The sequence below is a fragment of the Xenia sp. Carnegie-2017 genome, unplaced genomic scaffold (assembly GCF_021976095.1).
Source record: "Xenia sp. Carnegie-2017 unplaced genomic scaffold, XeniaSp_v1 HiC_scaffold_6, whole genome shotgun sequence".
Taxonomy (NCBI): Eukaryota; Metazoa; Cnidaria; class Anthozoa; order Malacalcyonacea; family Xeniidae; genus Xenia; species Xenia sp. Carnegie-2017.
In genome coordinates, this window is record NW_025813526.1 from 21221489 (window position 1) to 21236663 (window position 15175).

Genomic DNA, 15175 nt, shown 5'->3' on the forward strand with positions numbered 1-15175 from the left:
ATAGTGCGATGTATACTTTTACCATCTGTCTACCTTCTTTTGCAAACAATGGTCCAGCAAAATCTACTCCTACTTTAGAAATGGGTGGTGAATACTGAACTCAAATCTGCTAAAAGAGCTTCTACAAATCCTGCAATTTCCTAACACCTTCTTCACGATCAGTCTACTTTTTTTCCCAAAATTTTTCCCAATTTTTTCCTCGTAGCTGACAAAGGTCGCTCTTACCCCACTATGATAACCTTCCTGTGGCAATCTTTAATAATTAATTCGGTTAAGTGATGATCCTTAGGCAATAAAATTGGTTCTCTAGCTTCTAGCTCTAAATCTGACGCTTCCAATGTTTTAGTCTTCTTTGTCCCGAGTTTAACTCTTGCCTTCAAATTGTCTACAAATCGCCCAATGATAGCTATGACCCTTATTAGTCTCTTTATATTACTTAATTTGCCAAATTTTATCACACAATCTTTATCTACTACCTGTGCGTTAGCCAATACTGTGTTCTCGACTTCCGCAAGACTTTCCTCTGCAGTTTTAACCTCTTTTGGCATTGGCCAATCACTATGGGGACCTGACAACCACTTCAGTCCCTTCCACCAAAGTTCACTTTCCTTTAATTGTGATGTCGTAACTCCACTTGAGCCTAAGTCCGCTGGGGTTGTCTACACCCGGACAAAGTTTCCAGTTATCCTTCCTGCTCAATCTTAAAATCTCGTTAACTCTATGGCGCACAAACTGTTTCCATTCTCCCCAATTACCGATCCAGCACAATGCAGTCATACTGTCCAACCAATAGTATGTACCATTAAATTCAATGTAACCTTCTAAGGCCAACTTCACTGTGTCCATCAACTGTGCTTGACAGCTGACATCACTTCTAGTCAGGGAATTGTCTGCAATTTTATTGGCGCTATCCTTGTTTTCGACGTAAGCAACTCTACGTGGTAGGCACCGTTTAGCTCTGTCACAAAATATACGACCGCACAGTATGCCTTTTGGCTGGCATCTGCGTACCCATGCAAGTAACACTTTACCTTACCAAGTAAATTACCATAGACACATCTCGCCACAACTAAATCCCTGACTCTCTCTAAATCTTCAATCCATCTCTCCCATTGTTTTTTCTTGTCACCTTCCAGCTCATTATTGCATTCAGCTTTCTCAATACACAGCTCCTGAAACAATAACTTAGCACAAACTACAACTGGACTTATAATACCTAAAGAATTGAATAATCCTGCAAGTATACTTAGTATAATTTGTTTACTTGGAATGATTGCCTTTGCTCTTTCAGCCATTTTCCAGAGGCTAAATACAAAGCGATCCACACTCCCATCCCAATCCTAGTACTTTCTCAAAACTTCCAATGATACTATTTTCCCCAACTGATGCTTTAGCATCAGTTTGTTCATCAACCACTTTCGAATTACTAAATTCTGTCCTTCTAAAATGCTTCTTTCTCTCTTTTCTATTTCTATCAAAACATTCTCATTGTTACCTAGCCACTTCCTAAGCCTAAATCCTCCCGCAGCCAATCACTCACTTGCTGACTCATACAACCTCATTACTTTTCTCTTGGATTGTTTACCGGACACTGGATCATCGACATAAAAACTATCTCTGAGTTTTTTAACACATTCCTTGTCTATCTCTATGAACGAGTTATTGTCATTTTTGCTTTTCGACCATTTTACTGCGTTTCCTGCTAATTTCATGGCTAATTCTTACAAAATCAGCATAGAAACAGGACATTGTTTAGTTTGAATCTAACAAAGAATTTCATTCATTTAATTGCTTTGCTCAGCTAAACGAAATCGTCAAGGCAACAAGGGCATCAAGTACAGCAAACAAATACAGCATTGGCAAGGCATGACACAAGGCGCTTCGAGTCTTTGACTTTTAGTATAATGCTACTACTTTAGAAATGTACCTTTTTGAAGTGCCTGAAAAATACCATTTATTGCAAACAATCTTTTAGACTTTATACTAAAAACACAATATCTGACATCATTGAGAACTTGTTATAGACGGCTTTGTGCAAAGCTTATGATACCAGGCACTTCCTTACAAACTTGTCATACTAAGGAAAAAAAATTTGTTAGGCAAAGTATCATCGCATTAATTAAAAAGAAACTGAGAATCCCCGGTTTTCTCATCAATCTAATAGCTTCATCAAGAAAGACACTCAACTTATTCAGGAATCCAGGTAATACAATAATGAAAACAGAAGCTGCATCAGTTCTTTCGTGCTAAAGTGGTTGCTTGCATGCTAGTCAAAAACAGAAAACAATTTTACAAATGACTTTGAAAAATTTCTATAATTGTGTTGAATCAAACTAAAGCTTGATTCATCATGTCCACTGAATGCCAGCTCTTTTTTAGACAAATGTTAGACAACCTTCATTTATATTTACCTTTTCTTCTTATTAGGCCTTTATCCTCATTATGTCGTGTCTCTTTTTGTTCTTAAAAATAACTTCAACACACTGGTAAAAATCCCTGTTCATCAAGTTCAACATTTTATAAAATTGAAAAACAAATTTCATTTTATGTTTCTTGAAATCGTCAGAAAAGTGATGCTTGTTTATACATTCAATGTTTGTCCAAGTTTTGGATTTGAACGAAACAGCAAGGAGTATGACCATGCAGTTAACTACTGATTTTTGTCCTCAAAAACACACATGTAAATAATCTTTTCTCCCTTATCAAGTTGATCAGAATCCCCTGCCTCTCATTACAAGTCTTAGCGTGCAATTTCCATGACTTGCGACATTCTGCTTTTTCGCATTTTGTGCAACGGAAAAACCTTTGTAAAAGCTGAGAAACAATTAATATATCCTGCTGTTTTATCTGCAGATTAGAGGTACAATTGTATTTCTAAATGCAATAAAACTGTAGCTGAAACGATAAAACTTTGAGAGTATTTAAAAAGTTGCCCTAAAAATTTCAGCACCCTCAAAAGGAAAAATTCTGCGGCTGATTTATAACTAACCCCATAAAAAGGCATTATTTCATCAGCATTTATTAAAACTTACATTTAAAGTAAAATTCAATGAAAGTGGTACACTGACTACATTAACTTTTGCCTGATATTAGGAGTTCATGATCTTAAAATTGATGAAGAATTTTGACCATTAAACTGTCAATCTTCGTAGCTACAAAAAATACGATTTAGTGCTATCCAAATCGTCTATCATTTGTTGCAAATGGTTGCAAAACAAAAAAAATTCAAAAGTCATATTTAAACACGTTCATTAGACGTTAGAATGCATCATTATCAACCTTAGTCTATTCAAGAAAAGGCTATTACAACATTAAGAGGAGTAGCTATTTACTGTTTATGACGATAAAAATGCGAACTATCCTGTAAATATCGTGTTGTTTTTAATGTTTGTGGCATTTGTTTGGATTAACACTTTAGGAGCCAGGCCTTTTCAAACGTTCGTACACGTCTCGTTTGGTGATTTTGCCTGTGAGCAACAACGGTCTCTAGAGGGTTAAGGCTGCTTTAATTGACAAGAGCTGTAACATGTATCCTGTTATTTGATAGTTACTTATGTTCATTTGCATTTATAGCATGATGCAGGCGAAGTTGATTAAATAAATGAATAAATAAATAGGTGTATGTATGAGTAAATGTATTTGATTTCATCAAATGTAAAAAAATCTCGACTTTCATGATAACTAATACATTTATCTTGTATATTAAATTTTTGGAATTGCTTGATTTTACTTGTCTTGTTGATACAATAATTTTTTAGATGGAATCAAGAGAAAACAGAAATCTATTTTACATCAGAAGAGTAATTAATGTGGTACAAACGGAACTTGCTCAATTTTTCATCAAAGAATGGAACTCTCGTTACAAATCAACACATGGAGAATGGGATGATACACACAACAGTGGTAAAAAATTTTACAATTTAGAATCAAGAAGAAAGTTGGACCAAAAAACTCGACAAAAATATCAAGATGGAGATACAAGTAAGTGGGACTGTACGATATTATTTGATGCAATAATTTTTTCAAATTCAATTGGAAATCATCTTGACAAAAAAACGAAGGATGCTGTTCATGCACTTCGTGGTGAAAGAAACAATGACGCTCATTGGTATGAAAGCAATTACTCAGATGATGATTTTAATGGAATAGTCAGTATCATTGAAAAATCATTTCAATATTTAAAATTTTCCCTCGATGGAATCAATGAAATAAAAAATAATCGAAACAAGTTTAATTCATTTCAAGTTCTTCCTTCAAAATCTAATCATTTTTTTGTTGAACGCACTGAATTACGAGATAAAATTATAAAAGATCTTGAAAAATTAAGCAATGATAACAATGATAAACTGACATATTTTTACATCACTGGTAATCCTGGCAGTGGTAAATCGCAACTTGCAAGACAGGTTTGTGAAAAAATATCGTGTGATTGGAAAAATAGAACTTCGTTTGTAATGACTCTCAATGGAAAAAATGAGGAATCGCTTTTAAAAACTTACTGTGAACTTGGATACCGTTTAAACTGTGAAAAGGATATGATTAAAAAATTTGAAGATGAAAATTGTTCCATCGCAGACAAAGTGAAGAATTTGCGATCGTTAGTATCCACACGATTAAAATTCTGGCAAAATTGGTTGATCATTGTAGACAACGTGGCACAGCTCAGCAAATATTCTTCATTACTCCCCCAAGTTGGTGATCCCATGTGGATAAATGGACAAATCATAGTAACTATCCAGAACACAGATGCCGTACCTCAAGATGATGAGTTTAACAAACATATTTCTGTCAGAAGTGGTATGAATGATAGGGAATGTTTTCAACTGTTGAAGCATTACACTATTGAAAATGAACAAGCTGATGATCAGTTGTTGAATGAAGTATCCCACGCATTAGATCGTCAACCGCTGGCTTTGGCTGCCGCTGTTTGTTATGTCAGTCGTGTAAGCAAAGCAAACTGCTCATTTACTTGGAAAGAATATTTAAACAAAATATTTTTAGAAGAACAAGAAAAGATGGACGCCACTTTTGTTAAACTTAACTCGGTATATCCTAGAAGTATGTTACAAGCTTCACTTTTAGCTGTCAGACAAAATGCTGAAGAATCCTCAATATTGGCAAATGTTATTAACTTTTTTTCCGTGATATCGTTTGATCCTATACCACGAGACATTATTGTTTTTATGTTCAAAAATAGATCCCAAACACTCAAAGGAAGATATATGTCTTTGTTTAAAAGACTGCTCATTGTTCTTACATTCAGAAAATAATGACATTAGTCTACATCGCATTGTTCATAAAGCAATTATTGTTTATCAATCTGAACATTCAAATGAAGAACATGAAATGGAAACTAACGTTGATCAAATATCTAAAGCACTTTACATGTTTAAAGAGAGAGACGACGAAATCAAATTAATGCCACATCTTGAAAAAATTGTTCAATTATTAAAGACCAACAAGACAAAAATGAACATGAACACTTTACAAGTTTTCCAATATTTTGTTGACAGATTAAGACATTTTGGAAAATACGATCTTGCTCTTGAACTATTGGATAAATTTAAATCAGAATCTAGTTATGACAAAGCTTGGTATTTTAATATCCTTGGTCTTTTATACTATGTTACCGGGAAGTATAGCAAAGCTAAAAATCATCACAAAAAAGCTCTGGAAATTCGAAAACAATCGTTAGGTCCAAATCATGTTGATGTCGCTACGTCTATAAACAATCTTGGTAATGTGTATAATCATACTGGAAACTACGACAAAGCTATAGAGTTTCACGAAAAGCTCTGGAAATTCAAAACAATCGTTAGGTCCAAATCATGTTGATGTCGCTGTGTCTTTAAACAATCTTGGTAATGTTGTTAAAACTGGAAACTACGACAAAGCTATAGAATTTCATGAAAAGCTCTGGAAATTAAAAACAATCGTTAGGTCCAAATCATGTTGATGTCGCTATGTCTTTACAAAATCTTAGTACGGTGTTACATGACACTGGAAACTACGACAAAGCTATAGAGCTTCAAGAAAAAGCTCTGGAAATTCAAAAACAATCGTTAGGTCCAAATCATGTTGATGTTGCTACGTCTTTAAACAATCTTGGTGCGGTGTTACACAAAACTGGAAACTACGACAAAGCTATAGAATTTCATGAAAAAGCTCTGGAAATTCGAAAACAATCGTTAGGTCCAAATCATGTTGATGTTGCTGCGTCTTTAAACAATCTTGGTAATGTGTATAATAAAACTGGAAACTACGACAAAGCTATAGAATTTCATGAAAAAGCTCTGGAAATTCGAAAACAATCGTTAGGTCCAAATCATGTTGATGTCGCTACGTCTTTAAACAATCTTGGTAATGTGTTTAATAAAACTGGAAACTACGACAAAGCTATAGAGTTTATGAAAAAGCTCTGGAAATTCAAAAACAATCGTTAGGTCCAAATCATGTTGATGTCGCTGCGTCTTTAAACAATCTTGGTTTATTGTTTAAAAAACTGGAAACTACGACAAAGCTATAGAGTTTTACGAAAAGCTCTGGAAATTCGAAAACAGTCGTTAGGTCCAAATCATGTTGACGTCGCTGCATCTTTAAACAATCTCGCTTTATTGTTTAAAAAAACTGAAAACTACGACGAAGCTATACAGTTTTCTGAAAAAGCTCTGGAAATTCAAAAACAATCGTTAGGTCCAAATCATGTTGATGTCGCTAGGTCTTTAAACAATCTTGGTAATGTGTATAATAAAACTGGAAACTACGACAAAGCTATAGAATTTCATGAAAAGCTCTGGAAATTCAAAACAATCGTTAGGTCCAAATCATGTTGATGTCGCTGCGTCTTTAAACAATCTTGGTAATGTGTATAATAAAACTGGAAACTACACAAAGCTATAGAATTTCATGAAAAGCTCTGGAAATTCGAAAACAATCGTTAGGTCCAAATCATGTTGATGTCGCTACGTCTTTAAACAATCTTGGTAATGTGTTTAATGAAACTGGAAACTTCGACAAAGCTATAGAGTATTATGAAAAAGCTCTGGAAATTCAAAAAGAATCGTTAGGTCCAAATCATGTTGATGTCGCTGCGTCTTTTAACAATCTAGGTTTATTGTTTAAAAAAACTGAAAACTACGACAAAGCTATAGAGTTTTACGAAAAAGCTCTGGAAATTCAAAAACAATGGTTAGGTCCAAATCATGTTTATGTCGCTAGGTCTTTAAACAATCTTGGTAATGTGTATAATAAAACTGGAAACAACATCAAAGCTATAGAATTTCATGAAAAAGCTCTGGAAATTAAAAAACAATCGTAAGGTCCAAATCATGTTGATGTCGCTTGGTGTTTAAACAATCTTGGTATTGTGTATAAGGACAATAAGGAAAATACGCGTTAGACAAAGTACTGTTTTTGCAAAAACGTTATCGTTGTCTCAAAGTTGGATTATTAAACATGAAGATTGAAATTTTGATCTGCTCTCTTAAAAAGCATAGCAAGAGAATTGCCGAGTTGAACGCAAGTTTTTACGACAAGGTGGTTTTCAATACCGCCATATTACGATGAGATGTTTCAATACAATTGTATTGAAATTTATAAAGTACAATAACATGCTTACTTGAACTTTTCAAAGTGGGTTAAGTTAACCCATCTGTGCAGAAGGTCGCATGGCTGACATTGAAATTTCTGTAATTTTTTGTAAGGGCTTGACTAGAGGTGTGGATTTTTATCAATTGCTATCAATACTTGGCAAATTTCTTACGTAACAAACGACATAAGAAAATGCTAAAATAGCAACACTGGAGCCCATCATGTATGATTAATTATACGAGTTTTGATAAAAATAAAAATTTTTCTCCATATATAGTTTGAAAATTAGTTAAACAAACAAAGAGGTTAAGGAATTATGTTAACAACTCTCTTTAAGTTACAAGAATGTTTAGTTTGGAGGTTTCATATTTTTTTTGTACAGACACACTTCAATTACCTGAACGCCAAAAATTGTTTAGATTAACATATCGACGTACCATGCCCTTCTTAACCAATACTCCCCAATTATCTTCAATTCTTGATCCAAGCGTTCTTCCTCAAAAGGCCGACGAGGAGTCGTGAAAGTCTTCGAACAAACTGGTTTAGGCATCTTGACCACTTCAAGATGGCGTCGAAAAAAGAAAGAAGGAATAAAAAGACACGTGCTAATACCAGCGTGCACCGCGGTCACGCGATTGATTATTGGGAAATTTTATTGAAGAAATGTAAAATATGAAAACGGAAGCGCTCTAAAATGAGTTAACAATATGGCGACTTTCGTTGGAGCGATGAAAGTGCATTTGAAATTGCCATCGAGATATATGCTAACAACGTCATTTTTCAAAGCAACTAAGCACATGTCGATTTGTAATTGTAAAAGATAAATTATTGGGGTGCTATATGTCCTTAAATGCAGATTTTATATGTGTAGGTAAGATGTCGATAAGTAGCAAATGTGCAACTGTTGTACTGCTTATGCAATCTTTTGAATTCTTGTGGATCTTTTGGACTCGCTAGATTAGCAGACTCAACGTTCAACTAATTTTTCTTTTTCAGAACTGTTTCTCCACTCATGCATCTACACATTTATTATAAAAAGCATTACTCTTCATCATCAAGTGAAGAAATTTCAAAAGAAGAACCAATAGCATTTTCAAAGTCTGCTGCGAAAAATCATACAGTAAATGACACTTTATAATATGATAGTGGTCGACGAAGCTCCTTTACAGGATTGGTGATAACATTTGGCATGCTTTTTTGCATTATATATTTTGGATTTTTACGCCAGGAAGGTGAAACTGAACAGAAAATTTTTAATAAGATTCTTGAACTACAGAACTCAAATGCATCTAAAGAATCAGAGAATGATCTTGTTGAAAATAATACTTCGGAATTCAGACATTTTAAATGAACGACGAGTTTTTTATCGTAAACATGTTTCGGCATGCTTATGCCATCTTCAGTACATAGAATGAAGGTGATTAGCTATTTACAGGATATATATATATGTATGTGACTATCGTTAAGTGTATTAAATTACAAAATTAGTGTTAGATATTATATTACAGGTTAAATATTGTCTTAATGTGATATATTTGTTTGTTGAGGTCTGGTTTGAGTTTTTGAATGTATTGCGCTTCTTTTAGTTTAATAGAAAGAGGAGAGTTGGCGGTGTCTAAGATGCGAAAACATGAATGGTTGTGTTTTGATTTGCAATGTGGTGAAGTGTGAAGGTGTTTATAAATATGTGAGTTTTTGTCGGAATGTGCGTGTTCTTTGATGCGTGTGGAGAGATGGCGAGTTGTCTCACTAACGTAACGGGAATTACATCCCGCACATGAAAATTCATAAACCACGCAAGATTTTAGTAGAGATGGAATATTGTTTTTAAAACTAAAAAGATTTTTTATTTTGTGGGATGAGAAGACCAATTTGATTTTTAAGTCAACACAGAAGCGTTTTGATAACTTCCGTAGTTTTTGTTGAATGGTGTGTGAGTATGAGCCAATGTAAGGAAGTTTGATATAGTATATGTTTGGTTTGTTTTGGTTAGGTTCGTCTGATACACAAGCATCAGATGAACCTAAGCATCAGATGAACCTAACCAAAACAAACCAAACATATACTATTTCAAACTTCCTTATATTGGCTCATACTCACACACCATTCAACAAAAACTACGGAAGTTATCAAAACGCTTCTGTGTTGACTTAAAAATCAAATTGGTCTTCTCATCCCACAAAATAAAAAATCTTTTTAGTTTTAAAAACAGTATTCCATCTCTACTAAAGTCTTGCGTGGTTTATGAATTTTCATGTGCGGGATGTAATTCCCGTTACGTTAGTGAGACAACTCGCCATCTCTCCACTCGCATCAAAGAACACACACATTCCGACAAAAACTCACATATTTATAAACACCTTCACACTTCACCACATTGCAAATCAAAATACAACCATTCATGTTTTCGCATCTTAGACACCGCCAACTCTCCTCTTTCTCTTAAACTGAAAGAAGCGCTATACATTCAAAAACTCAAACCAGACCTCAACAAACAAATATATCACATTAATACAATATTTAACCTGTAAAATAATATCTAACACTAATTTTGTAATTTAATACTCTTAACGATAGTCACATACATATATATATATATATCCTGTAAATAGCTAATCACCTTCATTCGATGTACTGAAGATGGCATAAGCATGCCGAAACATGTTTACGATAAAAAAACTCGTCGTTCATTTAAAATGTCTGATATCCATCGTGCTTTTAAGAAACTTCGGAATTGTTCTAAATGTGGTTACGTGTGGATAATGAATGATACAGATGGACTTGAACTTGCTTAAACTTTTTACAAAATGTATCCTATCATGTACCTATACACAAGAATATTTTTAAGAAATGCAACATTGTTGTTTTTCAAGGAATTTTCATAATTCGGATATTAAATAACAATAATTTTAAAGTGGAAGCATATCCATTCATGCACACTTTTATTACCTCTTAATCAAGACTATTTTTGAAAATGCAGATGTAAATTTCTTTAAATATATTTATTTGCATTCCTGCATTAAAAAATAGTCTTAAGCCTTCTTTCCACTAGCCACGTATCGTATCGTGACATATCGTAGCAAAACGTAACATGGCGCATGCGTGCTTGTGAATTTGATGGTCAATAGACACAATCACGCATGCGCCATGTTAAGTTTTGCTAGGATACGTTACGATACGTGGCTAGTGGAAAACAGGCCTTACAGAGGAATATACTGACACCAGGATTTGTTGTGGCTATTGCCAGAATTATATTAGAGATTTGACCTGTTAACAGGCCTAACTAAATAAAAGGTTTATTATTATTACACTTACGGTTTTCGACGAATCCTTGGCAGTTCGACGACAGACTACGATGAATGACAAACCTCATGCCAATTGTGAAGATGAAACGATCGGATGTTGAGCAAGGACAGCCACAAAAAAAGCCCAAAATAATTTTTTGAAAAATTCAGAACGTTGATAGTGAAACCATCGTATCCAATTTTCAGGCTACCTAACAAACATCACCGCTTTTATGTCGACGACGGCAAGCACGGAAACAAGATTAGCCATTTCTTGCAACTGTGCATGTCGTCTACGGCATTAAATCGGAAATATCGACAGCCAGTCGGAAAATTAGGATTTTTAGGTTTTTTATTTTCATGTTAAAGAAATTCCATGTTTTTGTTATAAAAATTTTCAATTAAATAATGTTGAAATTTGGGCATTTGATAGCGACGTGGTTTTATCCATCATTGCGATTGATTGACCAGTCGTGATGTTAGCAGGAAAACTCCCAGGAAAATGTTTTAGAAAAGGTCATAATATTGACTTTTCCATGGAAACAGGCGTTAGGCTGATGGATGCATTGCTCGAGAAGAGTGTTTAGCGTTTGCATTCTTTGTAGAGATGGTCTTTAGGGCATTAGAAGTCACGTATTTTTCAATTTTATCAAAGTATATTGTTCATTCTTGATCATTGTTCAGAAGAGTTCGTTAAAGTATATTGCCCATTTTTGATCATTGTTTAGAGGTCTTCATTAAAGTAAATTGTTCATTCTTGAGCATTCTTCAGAGGACTTCATTAAAGTATGCTGTTCATTCTTGATCATTGTTCAGAGGATTTCATCAAAGTACACTGCCCATTCTTGATCACCGTTCAGAGGTCTTCATTAAAGTAAATTGTTAATTCTTGAGCATTCTTCAGAGAAATCGTTAAAGTATGCTGTTCATTCTTGAGCATTCTTCGGAGGAATTCATTAAAGTATGCTGTTCATTCTTAATCATTGTTCATAGGATTTCATTAAAGTACGTATATTGTCCATTCTTCATCAGAAGGTTTCTACATAGGACAAGTGAAGCCAATGTCAGTTCACACTACTATACTTCCATAAATGAAAAACATTGATAACATACTTACATTGAGAATTTTATTCACTAGTAATGTAGTTCAAATGAAGAAGAATTTCAACCAAATTACAGAATTGTATTTTGTTCTTATGTTTAGATAAGCGTCAAAGAACTGGTCGACAACAGCCACAATTCTCTTCAACCGCTGTGAACAATAACCACTTTCTTTAATTAATGAGTCTACAATCATGGTGAATACACCAACATTTGTTCGTTGTTTCTCAATCTTATTTGATGACTAATTGTCGTTTATGAGAAGAATGTCCATGTCTAAAATCAAGCATAGAGGAAACAAAAGTTACTAAGACGAAAACTTTAAGGGAAGGCCACACTGCACTTTGCATTAATGAACATCACATGTAGTGTCCCAATTCAATGTTTACTCATTGCAAAAGAACATAAAACAAGACATTTACCTCAACAATTTTTCAAAGCACTCCAAGAGATATTTCACCTTGGAATAATTTCGACTTCGGCTAACTATTCTTCGTGCAGCTACAGACTTTCACGTTCAAATGGCACGTTCTTAGTCTTAGACTATGGCCCAAGTTTCACGAACGTGTTGTATTCTGATTGGTCAGTGACTAGGTGTGTTGTAAACGTGTTGTGTTCTGATTGGTCATTTACTAGGTGTGTCGTCAATTGTACATTGTGAAATTTAGAATTTGTATGATTCATCACTTAGAAGTAATTAATCCCATAGAGCGGTAAATGGAATTTAATGCAATATAAATAAAAACGTATACTTCAGCTACAGCAAAAAGCAAATCCTAAACATTTAAGTCTCCTTGGGGAACAACTACAGCTGAATCATGCAAATTCTAAGGGTCCACTGATGTCAAAAATGATTTGATAAACCCTCTAGATTGTTAATTTCATCTCATTTTCTTATTTTATTTATTAGCATTAACATTTGATGTCTTTAATTAGCATTCTACATAAAAACGACGTTTGGCAATGAAACTACTGTAAAATTTCGAAACCCAATCACTGTGCTAACCTCACTAGTGCATTACATTTTCAATGGAAGAAAATCTTTCGTGCTTGCATCAACGTAGCTAACAATGTTCCATGCACCTGTGGGCTTGGCGTAGTGACAGACATTGAAATTATACAAAGGTCTTCAATGGTAAATGAAGGCTGACCAACTAGTTTTGCACACATCAAAGGAATTAACCGGTGAAAAAATATTATTACAATGTATTTTTTTATTTTATTATTCAACTATCAGCCGGCATTAGATGTTGTCCCTTTAAAGAATTTTCAATCTCCATGCGACAATAAATTTTCATGGCATTTTTTGTTCCGAATCTTTCCACATTCCCTTTTTTGAGTGATAAAAATGAAAAAATTTAAGCACCTTCAAGCGTTCGATTTTCAGGCCGGCTGCCAAAATTTTATCTACTAAGTCCCAGTCTTCGCCACCCTAGGCATGCCTAAATTCTTCCACGTCCATGCCACCAATTCTAAAAGGAGATAATACTCTAGAGTAATGATAGAAGTCGCTTTTTAACCCAGAAGATTAATAGATTTTAAATGCAAAAAATGATTTTCCATGTTTGATCTTTTAAATTCATTGTTTTGAGTATCAATGTAGTCTTTTTGCAAAATTACAAAATTACACATCATACAATAAAAGTTTCCCTGTAAAATAGGGTGATGTTTTCCTTCTGGGGGCTTAAATGTCAAGATTTTATTTTATTTTGATTATTGATACCTTACATTATTCATACAAAGTACATACCTATCTCTGACTTGTACAGTGCTATAGGTCCATACCCATCGTGCTACAAGCGCCTATTGGGATGATTCACAGTATAACAACAGTCCAGACGAATCAAGAGTGCATTAAATGTGGTTGTTTCCCTGAATACAATGCTAAAAAACAACACATACCAAACATTAAATGAAAGATATTTCGGTATTTTATCATTACATTCCTGTCATTGTTTAACTATATTTTAGTTAAAGTAACGACAGTGTTTGTTCTGTTTATTATTCTTATTATTCATGATAACATACAAATGACAAATACCAAACAAAATCAACCTTGTACTATCTAATTTACATTAAACACTATTATTCACGCATATCACCAATTTTTAAACCATAGACTATAATTCACTTTTATAATCAATTTTCAAAAAATAGACTATTATTCACGGATTTCACCTATTTTGACACCAAAGTCTATAATTCATGCATATCACCAACTTTGAAACCAAAGATTATAATTCACACATATGACCAATTTTCAAACTAAAGTCTTTAATTTACGCATTTCACCAATTTTCAAACAATTTCAACTTATTTCATATGCGTAACGCTAATACACTTTAACATTAGAAAAATGTATGACGTAATCGTTGGACGTTGATCGTATGTAAGAGCGTAAACATTTTCTTAATTCCCTAAAACAGTAGACAAAAATGAGCTATATTGGCATTAAACTTATGATGATATTGCAACGTTTAAGATGCAATGTGGCAAGTAGCGCTTGATTTTTGTCAACATGGCACATCAACACCATTTATTTTTGATACCTTATCGGCGTTTATTATTGTTATATGAGTGATATGCTTCATATATGTTGATATAATTAGGAAATTTTTGTGAAGTGCTGCATCTTTCATAACTTGCTTGGAATAAAAATATGTGCGATGCTTTTACTCACGCGTGAAGCCTTGACGACGATGATATTAATTTCATCATTGCATAGCAACACGACAAACGTTTTCGGCAAACTAATGACACCTTCAATATAAAAGATAATAGAAAAAGGTGACTCCTATTAGTGACTCCTAAGTAGGAATCCAATTGAATCTACTCTTATAAGAAGCATCAACATCAATTAAAAGGAAGAAAAAAAGAATTATATTCAGCTTTGCGTAATAACAGTTGATTGCTTTCAGTTATTTCTTTTCGGTTTTGCAATCAATGAACAATGTGTCCACTCTAACGAAAATTATCGTACAACCAAAAATTGTTTACAATCACATTTTCCTTTATGAAATTTCCTAAAATGAGCTTCACAATAGTTAACCATGTAGTGTGAACTGTTATCATTTCTTGCATATAAATTGTGTCTTGATGTATTTAATAGTTTCTTTGACGTCATATGACCATCAGTAACGATAATCAGGAATACAGATCACTTTACTCTTAAAAAAATCAAAAGGTAAACGACTGCAAAC